This window comes from Equus caballus, chromosome 1 (genome assembly GCF_041296265.1).
Source record: "Equus caballus isolate H_3958 breed thoroughbred chromosome 1, TB-T2T, whole genome shotgun sequence".
NCBI classification, from domain to species: domain Eukaryota; kingdom Metazoa; phylum Chordata; class Mammalia; order Perissodactyla; family Equidae; genus Equus; species Equus caballus.
Genome location: NC_091684.1, coordinates 15527881 through 15543412, shown reverse-complemented (window position 1 = coordinate 15543412; position 15532 = coordinate 15527881). Strand labels below are relative to the sequence as shown.

The 15532-nt window shown below is 49.3% G+C and overlaps 1 long non-coding RNA gene across 4 annotated transcripts in view; it reads right to left on the bottom strand.

The window, feature by feature from the left end:
• LOC111773020 (uncharacterized) overlaps positions 1-15532 on the bottom strand; it is an 89698-nt gene that overhangs the window by 45135 nt on the left and 29031 nt on the right. For all 4 annotated transcript variants that reach the window (XR_011436423.1, XR_011436421.1, XR_011436422.1 and 1 more), the window contains one exon: positions 284-15526. This is a non-coding gene — a long non-coding RNA (uncharacterized lncRNA). The remainder of the gene's footprint in view (positions 1-283; positions 15527-15532) is intronic.

Sequence of the window (15532 nt, the reverse complement as noted above, 5' to 3'; positions counted from 1 at the left end):
TCCCTCCTCCAAAGGATGGCAAAGTGACATTTTCCCGCTACCACCGAGGGAAAGAAGTGACACTAAGAACTAACGCATCGCCTGGGAGGTGGACGTTTCCTGCCTTCCTCCGAATACGCCGGAAGATGCTCTAGTGCAAGAACGTGGAGTCTCCCTCTGCAGTACTGTCCTCTGGGCCCTCCCGAAGTTGCCCTCTTCTTGGTGCTTCTGTTACCCGTGCAATCAGGGAATTGAGTTCCCCTGGTAACAAAACCTTCAAAAGCCAAGTCCAAGGTGAACCTACCTTGGATCAAATTCGGCATTTGAGTGTGTCAGGCTAAGGGGAGGCTCCAAGGCAGATGCTGCTTGTGAATCTGAGTCTGCTGACCGAGAACTCTCTAAGCCAGCAGGTCAACTTGGTTTCTGCTGCGCTGACGACAAGGGCAAGCATTTACTGGGCACTTCCTGTGTGCCAGGCAAGTGCTGAGTGCATCACCTGAACTAGCTCATTAATCCTCAGAGAAGCTCTCTGAAGTCCACACTGTCCTCATCCCCGTCTCACAGAGGACACAAGAGAACTGTCACTTGCCCCAGGACCCAGCAAGTGGCTCTCAAACTCACTCTCAACCACAGGGAGGGAGGGATCTGCTGAGATGCACCATGGATCCTGATGGACCTCAGAGAACAGTTAATCCGGTCCCTCTGTTCACAGATGGAGAAGCTGAGTCCCAGAGAGGGGAAGGGACTGGCCCAAGTCCACACAGAGAATGGAAAAGCCTGCCCGAGCACAGCGCACTAAGAATTATCCTGCGCCTTGACATTCTTGGCTAGTGTCAGGAGGTCCCCCTAAGCCCTGAGTCACAGGTTTTTATTTTATTTTCCCCAGATTCCAAAGTGGCTTCAGTCCTTCGTGGGACTAAACACGTCGGCATAAGATCTTGTCAAAACAACAGCACATCCCTTGTTTTAGGACTTTCATCGAGGAGTAGACTGTCCCACCAGGATCACCGGCCTCTCGTGATGTGAATTCTGGCTTCTGCAGGTCATTAGCTCGTGTCCCTGGTCAAGCCACTCAACCTCTGAGCTGGTTTGTTCATCGGTAAAATGGGGATACCAATATTCGAGAAAGGGTGTATTATATTCCAGGCCAGTGCTGTCCAACACAAATGTAACGGGAGCCACAGGTGCCAGCGAGAGTGAGAGTTGGCATCCTTTTATTTCTTTTGCAATAACTTTCTTAAGCTCAAGGATGGAGGCGTGTTTGATTTTGAATTTTTTCCTTTTTCTTCTTCTCCCCAAAGCCCCCCAGTACTTAGTTGTATATTCTAGTTGCAGGTCCTTCTGGTTGTGCCATGTGGGACGCCGCCTCAGTGTGGCCTGACGAGCGGTGCCATGTCCGTGGCCGGCGTCTGAACCGGTGAAACCCTGGGCCGCTGAAGTGGAGCGCACAAACTTAATCACTCGGCCACAGGGCCGGCCCCTGTGATTTTAAATTTTCTAGTAGCCACATTAAAAAAAGGGTAAAGGAAAAAGGTGAGCCAAAGCACTTGACAAGCATGCTCCATTATTAAGTTTTATAAGTTGTTTCATTTAGCCCAATATATTCTAAATATTATCATCTCAATATCTAATCAATAGACAATTGATTGAAATGTACACAATTGCAGACAATTGATTACAATGATAAGCAGATACTTCACATTTGATTTTTATATCAAGTCTTCACAATCTGGTGTCTATTTTGCACTTACAGCCTATCTCAATTTGGACTAGCCACATTTCCCATGCGCAGCAGCCACATGTGGCCAGTGGCTACTGAATTGGACAGCATTGTTCTAGGCTTTGATAAATATTCTGAGCACATGGCCCCATGTTAAGAGTCTGTGTATTACCACACAATCCAGCAATTCCACTTCCGGGTATATACCCGAAGGAAACGAAAACAGGATTTCAACAAGATATATGCACACCTATGTCTATCTCAGCATTATTCACAATAGTCAAGATATGGAAACAGCCTAAATGCCCATTAATGGATGAATGGATGAGAAAGATGTGGTATATGTACACAATGGAATATTATTCAGTCACGAGAAAGGAGGATATCCTGCCATTTGCAACAACATAGATGGGCCTTGAGCACATTATGCTAAGCAAGATAAGTCGGACAGAGAAAGACAAGTACGGTATGAGCTCACTTATTCGTGGGATCTAAAAGTCAAACCTATAAAGAAACAGAGTAAAATGGTGGTTACCAGGGATGGGGGGGCGGGGCGTGAATAAGACTGATGGTGTTTAATGGTACAATCTTGTAATGAGTAGTAAATAAGCCGTAGCGATCTACTGCCCAGTATAATGAATATAGAAAATAATATTTACTATAATGATGTAATGTGATAAATATTGCTTCAATGGCAATCATATTACAATATATAAATGTATCAGAGTAACATGCTGTGCCCTTAAATTTACAAAACTTAACAGCAAATTTATCAAATTTAAAAAAAAGTCACCTGATTGTAGATATTAATCTCATCTACCAAATACTTTCACAGCAGCACCTGGATTAGCGTTTAGTTGAGTAAATGAGGACTATAACCTAGTCGAGCTGACATATAACATCCGCCGTCACCATCACCCCAAGCACGTTCTGATGAGTTCTGCCTGCTCTTGGACTTCAAATAAATGGAATCATAGACTTAAAAAAATAAAAAAGAGTCTGTGTATTTATCCCTTGTCTGGGGCAGACCATGTCCACTGTAGCCTGAGGAGAACCTGCTGGGATCTGACAGGTCTGGAGGGTCTGCCTTTAGGCTCGGCAGCAGGAGGTGGTACAACCCCAGCCCCTCCCTGCTCTGAGCAGGTCACCAGGTGCCTTTGAAAACCTTCCCTCCCCAGATCCGTTTCTCCAGCATCATAAACAGGACTTCTGCATTCTCTGCAAACATTCCTGCCCATTTTCTCCTTGGTGCGACCCCAGTGTTGTTAACAACTACATAACAGACTGAGATCCAATGAGGATGAAGAGCAGAGAGGAGGGTGAGGTGACAGGAGAGCTGTAACCGTGTCCTCCCCGGCCCGCGGATCCTGGGGCCCAGGGCTCTGGTTAGGGCGGCTCCCGGACGGGGTTCCTGCTTTCCAGCTGAGAACCTCCCCTCGCCACACCCAGCTCAACTGAAACAGCCTCCTCCCGGGGAGCTTCACCTCTGCGGCCAGTACTTACATCTGATAATTCTTCAGCTTGGGGTGCAGTCGTGCATGGGCTGTGCTCAGAGAAACACAAGGAGGCTCAAGCCAGGCTTCACCCTCGGGGCCTGGGACGGGGGGCTGGAGCCAGCCGGCGTCTGCCTGGGTTCTCCTGACAGCAGTGGCTACTGGGGTTCCGGGAGAGGGCCAGGGTGGGACGGCTGATGAGGACAAGGTGGCGCCTTGTTGTCCTGGGCTGGGACAAAGTGGGAAATTTAGGTGGGGTGGGGCAGTTCACACACAGGGGCCCTGGATTCCCAGACAGTTCCTCCCTTCCTTCCTTCCAGAAGGCAGGGGTCAAGGGCCAGAGCTCTGCCTTCAGGCTGCCTGGGTTCAGATTCCGACTCTGACACTTGCTGTGTGACTTCAGCAAGTTATCTAGCCTCTCTTAGCATCAGTGTCCTCATCTATGAATGGGAAAATAACTCCTTCCTAGGTTTGTCTGAGGATTAAATGGGCAACAAATGTGGGACAGCATCGTGCCAGGCTGCTGTCGTATATTTTACTGGGGAGAGAGCTGTTCCCTGGTACTCTGTCTCGTACTCAGGATAGAATACTCAGGAGGCCCCTTATTAATTTTCTCAATTAACTATTTTTATGGATTCAGAACACAACATTAATGTAAATCTCTGCTGCTAGAAAACAATCTCTGAGATATTTGTTAACTGCAAAAAGCAATGAGCCAATGTGGAGGGTGTACGTGTGGCCTGCATTTGGAATGGGACAAAAATGACTCATGGGGAGTGATGCCGGAGGGGCCCTGGGGATGGGGTGGAGAGAGGTGGGCTTTTCGTGATCTAGCCCCTGTAGGATTCACATTGTACCAGGAGTGTGTATTACAGCCTTTCTTCTTTTTGAGCATATGGTACTTTTTCAATTAAAAATAAACTAATTAAAACATCCTCCCTTTCTCCCCACCCCCCCACCCCCCACTAATTACAGAGGAATGGTCACTGGAGAACATTTCCAAAGTTTGAAAGAAGAGCATGAAAAAGCTGTGTCGTTTCATTGCTGGGGGCTGGAGCACCCAGGGTCCCTATCTGGGGAGACGGTTTGCTCCTAAATTCATTTTCCATGTGTTGCCATTTAAGTATCTGTTGGGATTTAATTGGGGTGAAAGGAAAAGACCAAAGGGGCTACTAACGTATATGAACACATACGCACCCAACAAACACTCCACACACACACTAACAGCCAAAGGGCTGCACACGAGCCCCTTGACAACCAACTACTTCACACCCACGTGCCAACAAGTGAAGGGCTCCCCCCACAGTGCCCAACCACAGCCCAACCCCTAAAGTGTTTCACACTCACAAACACATGTACCCCAACAACCAACGCTCTTTACACACACACTCATCTTATGTGCTTCACACACACACCACCCCCCCCAACCAAAGCATCTTACACCCCCCCCAAGAGTTTTACTCCCTCAACCAAGGTGCTTCATACACACCCCCAACTACCGCAATGCCTTACTCATTCACTCCAACAACCAAATCTCTCTGTCCAGACTCCCCCCACAAAAGAGAACCCCCAACACTCGGATTTGTTTGCCCCAGCAGCAGGTACTTGAGCACTGAGACGTTTGTGACTTTCTTTTCAGATTAATGAGCAGAGAAAGATTGGAGGTGGGAGGGAGCGAGAAGAGCGGGAGAGAGCAATTACACCCAAATCTTTTCTCTGTTGATTAGGGATTCTTTCTCCAGCCTGCTTTGGCTCCAGCTAAATCTTTTTCTAATGAGATGTGGCTTATCCAGATCAGAGCGCTGAGAAAAAAGTTGCAATTAACTTTAAGAAGAAAAGGAGTGAGTGAGAAAGAGAAGGAAGGGTGCAGAGGGAGCAGGGAGACTGAGTGGGGGCAGGGGCAGGGGCTGGGGCTGGCGGCCAGGAAGAGCGGATGCCGGATGCCGGAGGGAGCAGGCTCGCCTGCAGGCAGAGCAGCATCAGCCCTGCCCCCGCCACCTCCTGTGGTTCCTGTTCCCCCATTCCAGAGTTTAGGGAAAGTCCCCAGTGATCCCTGTGCCTGCCTGGGCCAGGTGTCTCAGCCACCCAGGCTCAAGTCAAGGGTGGGAAGTGGTGGGTCTCCTGGAGTCTGGGGCCTTCCCCACTCTGCACACCTGACACCTGGCGGGGATGCTGGGGGAGAAGGATGTTCTCAGCTGCATCTCTTTCATGCCTGAGCTCCTCCTTCGCCCACTTAACCCTGCAAAGACCTGGGGCCCTAAACCACCCGCCAGGAACCTCTGTGACCCCCAGATGCCAAGTTGGCAGGAACACTTCTCAGGTTTGCTGGGTTCAGCTCTCCACTGGCAGCCAGAAGAAATGGTCCTGGAGTGGGCCCTGGGCACTGACAGCCACAGCTGGAGTCTCTAACTCGCCTCACTGTTCCCATCTGGGGGTGGGGTCCCGAGTGATTTTCATGTGCGCCCTTAGAAGGGCGGAGAGGGCCTGGATTGAAAGAGACATTTCATACTGAGATAGCGAAGATGCCTCAAGCTCCTAGAAGCAACACAGATTCATCTTCATCTGCTTCTACTGATCTGTATCTACTGATAGAATCAAGCTTGACTAAGCTCCGCCTGGAGAATGGCCACTTCCTCCCTCTGGTGCTCAGTATCGTCATCTGTTAAGAACATGGGGCAGGGGGGCATCAGATCCAGGGTCCCTGCCAATCCTGATGCCCTGAGATCCTGTGAAAGGCAGTGACGCAGACTCTGGATGTCCTGAGTTCAGTGAGCACACCGTCCCTGACTCCTATGTTCTGCTTTGCACATCTACAGGACAGCTACAAATTCCTGTATGTCCTTATCTGTGTGGAGACTGGTTTTTGCCCTTTTTGGCAATAAATATCCAGCAATGCCTGAGGGCAGCTTTCACAAATCTTGAGGTCTCTAACTTGGCGTTTGTGGTGAGGTCTCAAATAATAACTTGGCATCTGTGTGCCGACAGAGCCGGGGACCTCAGGCTTGGGTGCGATGGAGTTGGGATAGGTGGGTGGATGGAAGGCCAGGAGCGGGCGCATTCTCCGTTCTCTTTAGTCACACACAACCGCTTATGCTAAAGGAGTTTGGGCGGATCATCGCAAACTGGTTCCTTTAATCTCTCATCCCAACACTTCCTTTGCCCATTCCGTGCACCGCCCTGTGCGATAGAAAGGATTTTTTATTGCGCTCTTGGAGACTCAGTGGGAAAAAGTGAATCTGGGGTCTCTGAAATTGCCCCACCTGACAAGCCTGCCTGGTTCCCAGAGAAGAAGGGCCCCCGTGTGTTGGTGGCCACCCAGACACACAGGCCCCTCAGTGGTATGTCTGGGTGACCCTTTACTAAATAAGCCTTGAAGATGACACCAGGCCAGGGGACAGATGAGCTAAGCCCATTTTTCCTGTGTCTAACTTCTAGAGGGGTCAGCCTCTTCCTCAACTTCAAGGCCCAGGAATTTCCTTAGAGCCTGTTTCCCCAGGTCCCTGATGAGCCTCCTTTCTGCCTCGCCCTCCACAGGGGAGCTGCTGGAGACAATCCTGGCTTTCTCCTATCTCTCTCTGGCTGTTGCCGATCTAATACACATATGTGCTAGAAATACTAGCTGGAGAGCTAAGTTAGAAATTCTTCTTAAACATATAGTAAGGTCAGATGAAGAGGGAAAAAACCCCAGAAAACAAAACACAAAACCCCGAAACAGAAATTGGACACAGGAGGGCAGATGTAGACAGAACAGGAAGTGCTGGCCCTAGGCTAAATGAAACAGCTGTCACCATTGTTCTGGCCTGAAAACTGCCTTTGCAAACTGCGCGCGGCCCGGGCTCAGAAAGCAGATGTTAATAATTACAGCACATGAAACGAAGGGCACAGGATTAGGCAAGTGACGAAAAAGAAATGGTACCCATAGATTTATAACTCGCTCAGGCAAATCTGTTGGGGCTGGCGGGGGTGGGCAGGGAGGCCTCGCTGCAGATGCCCCCACCCAATTCCCTTCCTAGTTTGGCATTTTGGGGGACTGTCTAGATTGTTTTAGGCTGGTGGGCTGTGGAGGCCTCTCCTGGCTGCCTTTCTGGGGACCCCAGGCCCGCAAGGCCACAGCCCATTGCCCCTGACCTAAAGGAAAAAGATAAAACTCCCAACACCCTACTCAAGTACCAAAAGGGGATATCTGGGCAGACGAATCCTGGAGCGGGATGGCTCACTGGCAAACAGGGACTCGTGGACACAAAGGCCGGCAGCTGTCCTGGGAGTTCTCGCCTTACCAAAGGGTTCACGTTTAAAGTCCAGGAGCTCCAGTTCTTTGCAGCTGAAAATGATTCACACTTTAAAGTCCGCCAGCCCCCAGCACCCTGGAGGAGGCAAGGGAGCTCTGCGAGAACGTTGGGACACTGGCAAAAAGTCAGCAGAGCCAGTTTCTTGGGCTAATTACATAAATAGAAAAGGCAGGGAGTCTTCACATGTTTTCTGAACATTCCGCAGAGCTTTTCCATGTGAGCCAGAGTTGTAAAAAGCAAAACAAAACAACACACACACTCGCATCCACCACCCCCTGGAAAGGACGTCTCTCGGAAAGGTTAGAAAGAAGGTAAACCATGTGTTTGCCATCTTTACGCCTGATATGGAAACCATATGCTTAAATACACTAGCAAACATACTTAATATAACACTCTCTTTTATTAAATGTGGTTTTATAAACGCTCTCCCCAGCCAGGGCACCTTTGCTTGCTGGAGGCTGGAACTTGGCAAAATAGTCTTCCCGCGGTTCCATCTATTGATACACATTTTTGGAAAATGAGTCTTGGACCCTTGGAAAATAGACTGGTTCTGATTATTATTGCAAGCGGGACGGGGCACACGAGGGCATCTTTTTTCCTCTGATAAATTAAAAGAACTGTAACGGGGGCTTTCTGCAACCTGTAAAAGGGCAGAGCCATCTGTGATTCATTTAGCAGCTCCTTACAGAAGATTTATTTGATTAATTCGGTCAGAAGAGAGAGAATATGGATTTTCCCCTGCTCTGAAAGGCACATACGGACTCACACATGCACACATGCACCCACCCATGGGTAGACATCTCAGGAATGAAAAATGACTAATCGTGTTATTGGAACTGGCCAACTCGGGGCCCCAATGGTGAGATAGCAGGCTCCCACCCTGCGGAGGGGAGGGCTAGCTTCAGAGGAGACTTAACATCTGTAGGCCCAATGCCACCAAAGAGTGATCCTAGAGAATAGTGCCATGGCCACCGGATCGCTTTTATTAGGGATGAGTACTGGTGTCGGGCTCTGTGCTGAGCACTTTGCATGCATCATCCCCTTGCACTGTCACAGGGACCCCTCTCAGAGGAGGCACTGTTACCGTCTCCCCTTTACCCACAGGGAGACCACCCCACTCCCAGGAGGCCTCTGCTCAAAATTCTTTTCCCTTTTTTCATGTGGTCTTTGGCTTTCTCAGTCCTCTGTGCCTAAACCATGTGGATAGAGGCCGCATCCTGCGTTTGTCTCAGAGTGGGTCATCTTGGAAGGGGTGATCCGCCTTGGCTGTGCTTCATGCCCTGTGGGTCTCAGGATAGCGTTGACAGAGAAAGACTCACTTTTCAGCTTATTTCCGGTCTCAAGGAGAGCCGGCCACCTCTGGCCTTGGTTATCACTAACTCTGGCCTTGGTTATCACTAACTCGCATGGCCCAGCCCTACAAGCAAACATCTGCAGGCCACTGTCAGTTCCTGGTGGGTGGGAACAGCCCCTGAAATAGCTCCTTGAGGAAGGTCAAGCAAACAGCACAGGCAAGAGGAATCATAAAATCCTACAAGATCTGGGGCAAAGAAGACTTCGGATATCAACGGCAGGAGTGGTAAATATATAGCAAGGGAAAGGGCGACTGCTCTCCTTCCCATCCTCATAGCAGACATTGCTAATGCATCCCAGCTCTCTCCCTCCCGCCAGCCCTCAAAACCCTCAACATGGCTCTGCAGGCAGCTTCTACGAATGGATCAGAATTAGGGTATGCGTTGAAAGCTGCTTGCAGTCCCTTCCAGTCAAATGTTTGATTTTGTGGGAGCAAGGAACAGGGACCCAGAGAGGGGACGTCAGCTATAAAGGCAGTTAGGAAGTTAGTTCCCAGCGGCTCTTCTCTGGCTTCCCTGCCCAGGATTCTTTGCATCCACACCCGTGGGGCTGGGGAGGCCCAGGAACAGCGAGTCAGGGACTTCTGTATTGTGCTGGGCCTCTGCTCTCACCCCTGCCTCCCACCCCCATAGCCTGTCACTGATGCTGCTCTGCAGACAGGATAAATGGTGTCCCTTGGACGGCTGAAGAAGAGTGAAATCTCTTTGTTACTTTAAAATAGTTAATTCCTAAATGGGGATCGAGTGGGGCAGCCTGCACCCACAACATTTTACAATGCAGGGCCTAGATTCTAGAAGCAACTGGAAGGTTTCGCTTTGGAAATGCTAGGGTCAGCAGACACTCCCCATGCCAGCCTTTCCCACCTTGCTCTCACTTGCTGGACCACAGGAAATGCCTACATCAAAGGCAACCAGGACTCAATAGGCTGAAGGTATGGACTGCTTGCCTCCACAGCGGCTGCCAGCTGTCACCCTGTCCTCAGACTTTTCAGCTAGGCGTGATTTCTCCTTGGGAGGAATAACAGGGTTTTGTGAAAGGAAGAAGGAGTCTCCAAGTTCAGAAGTCCCCTCCAGAGCCCCTTTCCTGCTGGTGGCTTCCTAGCCTTTGGTCTTCAACGTTTCTCAGCCTGGGGTGCCCCAGAGGATTCCGAGGCTCGCCACCTCGATCTTCTCAGTGTCCGATGGGCTGAAACAAGCCCTTTCCACAGAAGCGGTCTCTCCACAGGAAAGCTGAGGACCAGGGCTGGTTTGGAGAATCAGAGAGCTAGTCGGAAACACAGCACATCTTGGCGGGGGGCAGTCACGGTACGCTGAGTCCTGCGAGTCCTGTCACCATCTCGTTTAGCAAGGTACCTGCTGGGTCTCTAGGGCACCTGCTGGTGGAACGGATAAGAGTTGTGTGTCACTTGCATCTCAGCTGTGGGGTTGCTCCTGGGGGTTTCTGTGATTTTTGAGGAGGCTTGAAAACACTTTGTTTAAACATGCCTTCTGCAATCTTTTTTACACCTAGAATTTGTAAGGCATAGGGAAGAAAATGTTGCTAACTGAAACATCCTGTAGGCCAGCACAGCCTCTTGAAAAGATCACAAATACTGAATTAGTGAGGTCCCAAATAATGAGGATTTTACAGGCCCAAATGATGCCCCTTGAAGGGGTTTGTTGACCAACCCCTTGGGTGGGGTGCAGGTGAGGAGAGGGAAGGTGGGGAACGGGATGGAGGCTCTTGGTGCGCCATCTTGGATTCTACTTAGGGATAAATGGGCCAGCTGAGGTATGTATGAATTGCCCCTGAAGACACTAATGAAAAGAGGGCTCATGTGGCACTGGGAGTCACACACAAACTTGGGGACCAAGCAGATATTCACCAGCTACATGACCTTGGCAGGGGTTAGATCATCTCTCTGTGCTCCACTCTCTGTAAAATAGGGATAATGATAACACCTACCTCATAACTGGTTGTGAGGGTTAAAGGAGCTAACGCACTGAGAGCAGGGACTGGTAGGGCCGGCCTGGTGGTGCAGTGGTTAAGTCCACATGTTCCGCTTCTCAGCAGCCTGGGGTTTGCCAGTTCGGATCCCGGGTGCGGACATGGCACAGCATGGCAAAAGCCAAACTGTGGTAGGTGTCCCACATATACAGTAGAGGGAGATGGGCAGGGATGTTAGCTCAGGGCCAGTCTTCCTCAGCAAAAAGAGGAGGATTGGCAGTAGTTAGCTCAGGGCTAATCTTCCTTAAAAAAAAAAGAACAGGGACTGGCATATAAGATAGAGAAAACCTCATCTCCCAAACTGATGAATGGATAAACAAAATGTGGTATATCCATACAATGGAAAATTATCACTCCTACAAAGAAACGCAGGACTGATATGTGCCACCACGTGGCTGAACCTGGGGGACATTATGCAAAGTGAAATAATCCAGACACAGGGGCTGGCCCCGTGGCTGAGTGGTTAAGTTCATGCACTCCGCTGCAGGCGGCCCAGTGTTTCGTTGGTTTGAATCCTGGGCGCGGACATGGCACTGCTCATCAAACCACGCTGAGGCAGCGTCCCACATGCCACAACCAGAAGGACCACAACAAAGAATATACAACTATGTACTGGGGGGCTTTGGGGAGAAAAAGGAAGAAAAAAATAAAATCTTTAAAACCTCTTCCTTAAAAAAAAAAAAATAAGCCAGACACAAAAGGCCACATATTATACCATTTCATTTATATGAAATGTCTAGAACAGGCAAATCTATAAAGATAGAGAGTAGATTAACGATTGCTTAGGGCTGGTGGGGGATAGAGGAACAGAGACGTGATGGTTAAAAGGGTACATGTGGTTCCTTCCTCTGTCTGGGGCTGGAGATACTGGGTTGACTAGCATTCCCCATCCCCACCCCAAGTTCATGTCCGCCAGAACCTGTGAATGTGGCCTTACTTGGAAATAGGGTCTGTGGAGATATATTCAAGTTAAATTCATACTGGGTTAGAGTGCCCCTAATCCAATGACTGGTGTCCCTATAAGAAGGAAATTTGGAAATAGAGACACACAGAGACAGAGGGAGGAGAATGCAATGCGAAGACGGAGGCAAAGATTGGAGTTACAGCTTTCTGAGCCAAGGAACGCCAAGGATTTCAGGCGCCCACCAGCAGCGGGGGAGAGGTTGGAGCAGATGCTCCCTCGGAGCCTCCAAAGGGACCTCCCCCTCCCCACCACCGACGACACCACAGTCTAGGACTTCTAGCCTCCTAAACAGCGAGGGAATACATTCTTCTTGTTTCAAGCCACCCAGTTTGTGGTCCTTTGCTACGGTAGCCCTAGGAAATTCATGCAGGGCCTGAGGTTTCTGCTCCCTCGTGTGTCAGTGCCATTTTGATGAAGGGAGGGAGAGAGAAAGCTGCCATGGGGGCACCGGTCACCTTCATGCACCATCCAGGCTCAGGAGGCTGCTGTGGGAACCTCCGCCTCTCCCTGGCCCATGACCTTTAGCACTGAACTAGACTAGACTGAACTAAGGAAGGCTGCTGGAAGCAGGGTTTCCTCATGTAATTTTTGCTATGATTAACATTAAAAAATACAATTTACATTGCAACCAAGTACACACATCCACAAAACGAGTTTCAGGAAACAATACTTGTTCTTACTTACATTTTGATATTTTCTATTCTGTATTTTTTAAATGTCGATTGCTACCCACTAGATTGATGTATGACCCCCTAATTGATTATAACCTACAGTGTGAAAAACACTAAGTCGGAGAAAAAGTGAGACTAGTAAGATTCGGCCTCCTTAAGCATATTCTTTTCCACATTTTTAGACCTCAGGGAGACAGTCTTACCATCAGCAAGCTTATTCATTCATCAAACATTTATTAGCATCTACTGTGGCTTTGAAAGGGTTGGGGGCTGGGAGAGAGCAGAGATGCCAAGATAATAAGATGCTTATAGAGCCACTCTCATATGCTAGGTATTGTGCTAAGCACATTATATGGATTTCCTCAGTTAAGAAAATTAATGCTGGGGCCAGGCCGGTGACGCAGCTGTTAAGTTTGCACGTTTTGCTTCTCGGTGGCCTGGGGTTTGCCGGTTCGGATCCCGGGTGCGGACATGGCACCGCTTGGCAAACCATGCTGTGGCAGGAGTCCCACATATAAAGTAGAGGAAGATGGGCACAGATGTTAACTCAGGGCCAGGCTTCCTCAGCAAAAAGAGGAGGATTGGCAGTAGTTAGTTCAGGGCTAATATTCCTCAAAAGAAAAGAAAAGAAAAGAAAAGAAAATTAACGCTCAGATCAGGAGCCCAAAGTCAGACATTTAAGAAAACAGTAAGATCAGGATTTGAACTCAAGGCAGCTCAACCCAAGAGTCCATGAGCCTAACCACGTGGCTCTCCAGGAACATAAGGATAGACAGAGGGAGACTCATTTGTGAAAGTCTGAATAAATACAGCGAAATTCCACTTCTCTTCCTGGCAGCAACTACTGTTAACCATCTGTAGAGTGTCTATTCAGACCTTTCCCCACGTGTTTGCATTGTGGGTACAATCAGAAGTACAATCTTCGTTTGTGTTTGTGCTTATAGGAGTGTAAACTTGTCAGCTGTTGTTGGTAGACGTGTCTCTGAAGATTTTCACGTTAGTGCCTAGAGCATGGTCCAGTCTTCCTCACCCCTGCCTGCCTGTTCTCCTTCCTCCTACTTCTGGATATTGAGTTCATCTCTAATTTTTCATTATTACAATGAATATTTTTGTCTATGTATCTTTGTGCACATGCGTGACAATTTCTCCAGAGTGGATTACTAGAAGTGAGAGCACTGAGTGGGAGAGCAGGTGCTTTGTCGTAAATACTGCCACTCCTCCTCCAAGGAACCTGTGCAACTTACATTTTCACCATCAGTGCACAAGAGCATGTTTCCCTGCAGCCTCACTGCCAAGGATATCATCAATTATTTCAACTTATGTTAGTCTGATGGGTGCAAAACTCGTCTCTTTGTTGATTTATGTTCCCTTTGACAATGTGAAGCTGAGGACTGCATACATGGGATCTGTCACATACCCCAAAATCCAAATGCCAAGTATGTTCCTGTGCCTGGTCTCCAAGACCCCAGGGTGTGGAGAGGGAGGAATTGCCCCCTTGGGCTTCCATTGTGGGACGGGGGACCTGCCTCCCTCCATGACAACTTGCAACGGTGAAAGGCTGCTGTGTCCTGGAAGGTCAGCTAGGGTCAGGAGGAACGGAGTTGGGGTGCTGTGCAGGATGAACAATGACAAGTGGCCACAACCAACCTTCACGCGTTCCCTGCCTTTTTCTCCTCTGTGAGTCAGTGGATAAGCCCTTTGCCCATTTTCCTCTGAGACTGTTTGTCTTTTGTCTTGTTGATTTGTAGACACACATATCCTGCATGCTCCCTTTCCCAGATTCCTCTGCCATTAGGGCAGCTGAATTTCTGGGGGAGTAGCAAGACGACCACTCTTCCTTTTGGCTTCTTTCCAGAAAAGTACAGCCTTCCCAGATATGGGTGGCTTCTATCAGGGTTGCTGCCAGTCATGCAGGACCTCTGTGCAGGTTAGAAAAAGAGGACCCTTTCCCAAGACATGTTACTTCTGTCAGTTGGGAAAGTATTATACTGATTTTATTAGAATAGACACTTTATTGCAATCCAGAGAAATGGAATAAACATGCAGATCTACCATGTCCAAGATGTGATTGGGACCCCTTTGGTAGGGATGCCCTGATGCAGTGCACAATCTGCCCCACTGTGTGGGCTGACCCTGCTCCTAACTTCCGGACAGCCTCTTCATGGTACACAGTCCCTGTGTGCATCCTCTGGATGAGGCCTGGTGTGAGTAACTAGGCTCAAGTCCTCGCATCTCCACCGCCATCTTGCTGGACCTCAGATTTGTCACAGTATCTTTCGCAATCCCCATGGTATCTGTTCTGTCTTTCTCTCGAATGAGGCTTAAAGGACACATGGCCTGTGGGAAGCCTTTGAAGAGTCACACGGTACCTTGGTACCTTGGTACCTTGCAGAGGTGTTGTTAATACTCTGGAAGCACATTAAAGTTGACATGATCTAACCGCATTCACCAAATTTTCTTTGCAGGCTGCTGGTTCTGTGCGCCTTTGGCCACTTGTCAGGAGTGCACCATGCCCGGGCTGTGGCTGCCCTCGGAGGGGACACCCCAAGGGGCACACCCAGGATTTCTTGGCATCAGTGGTGGTGTATCTCATGCCATCTGGACTTGCTTTGCACAGTCACGAGGTGCTTCTGCGCCCAGCCAAGTTTCTGTACTCCATGCATTTGGAGGGCCAGACACCGAGTGGCCTCTCCCAGGAGCTGTCCTCTTCTTCCTCCCTCCTCGGCCTCAGCACTGCGGCTGGGCTGAGGGGCTCTGAAGCGGCCTGCAGTGAGGAGGGATGGAGGTGAAAGCTCGCTGACCTCTGGCACCAGCACCCCTGGCAAGAGTGAAATACACAGTCCAGGGATCCCGGGGCTCCGGGGCTGGCTGAGATTCTTCTGTGGATTCCTGAGCATTTTTGCAATTTCTGAGTCTCATGCAATGGTGTAGTTACTCCAAACAAGGTCACTTGGGCTGATGGACACTCCACATTCCTTTGCAGTGATCTGGAATGACATCAGCTGGACATGGTGACACCGATTCTCTCATGGTGGCCAGAAGCTGCCCAAATGGCAGGACTGCAGCTAGAACTTTTT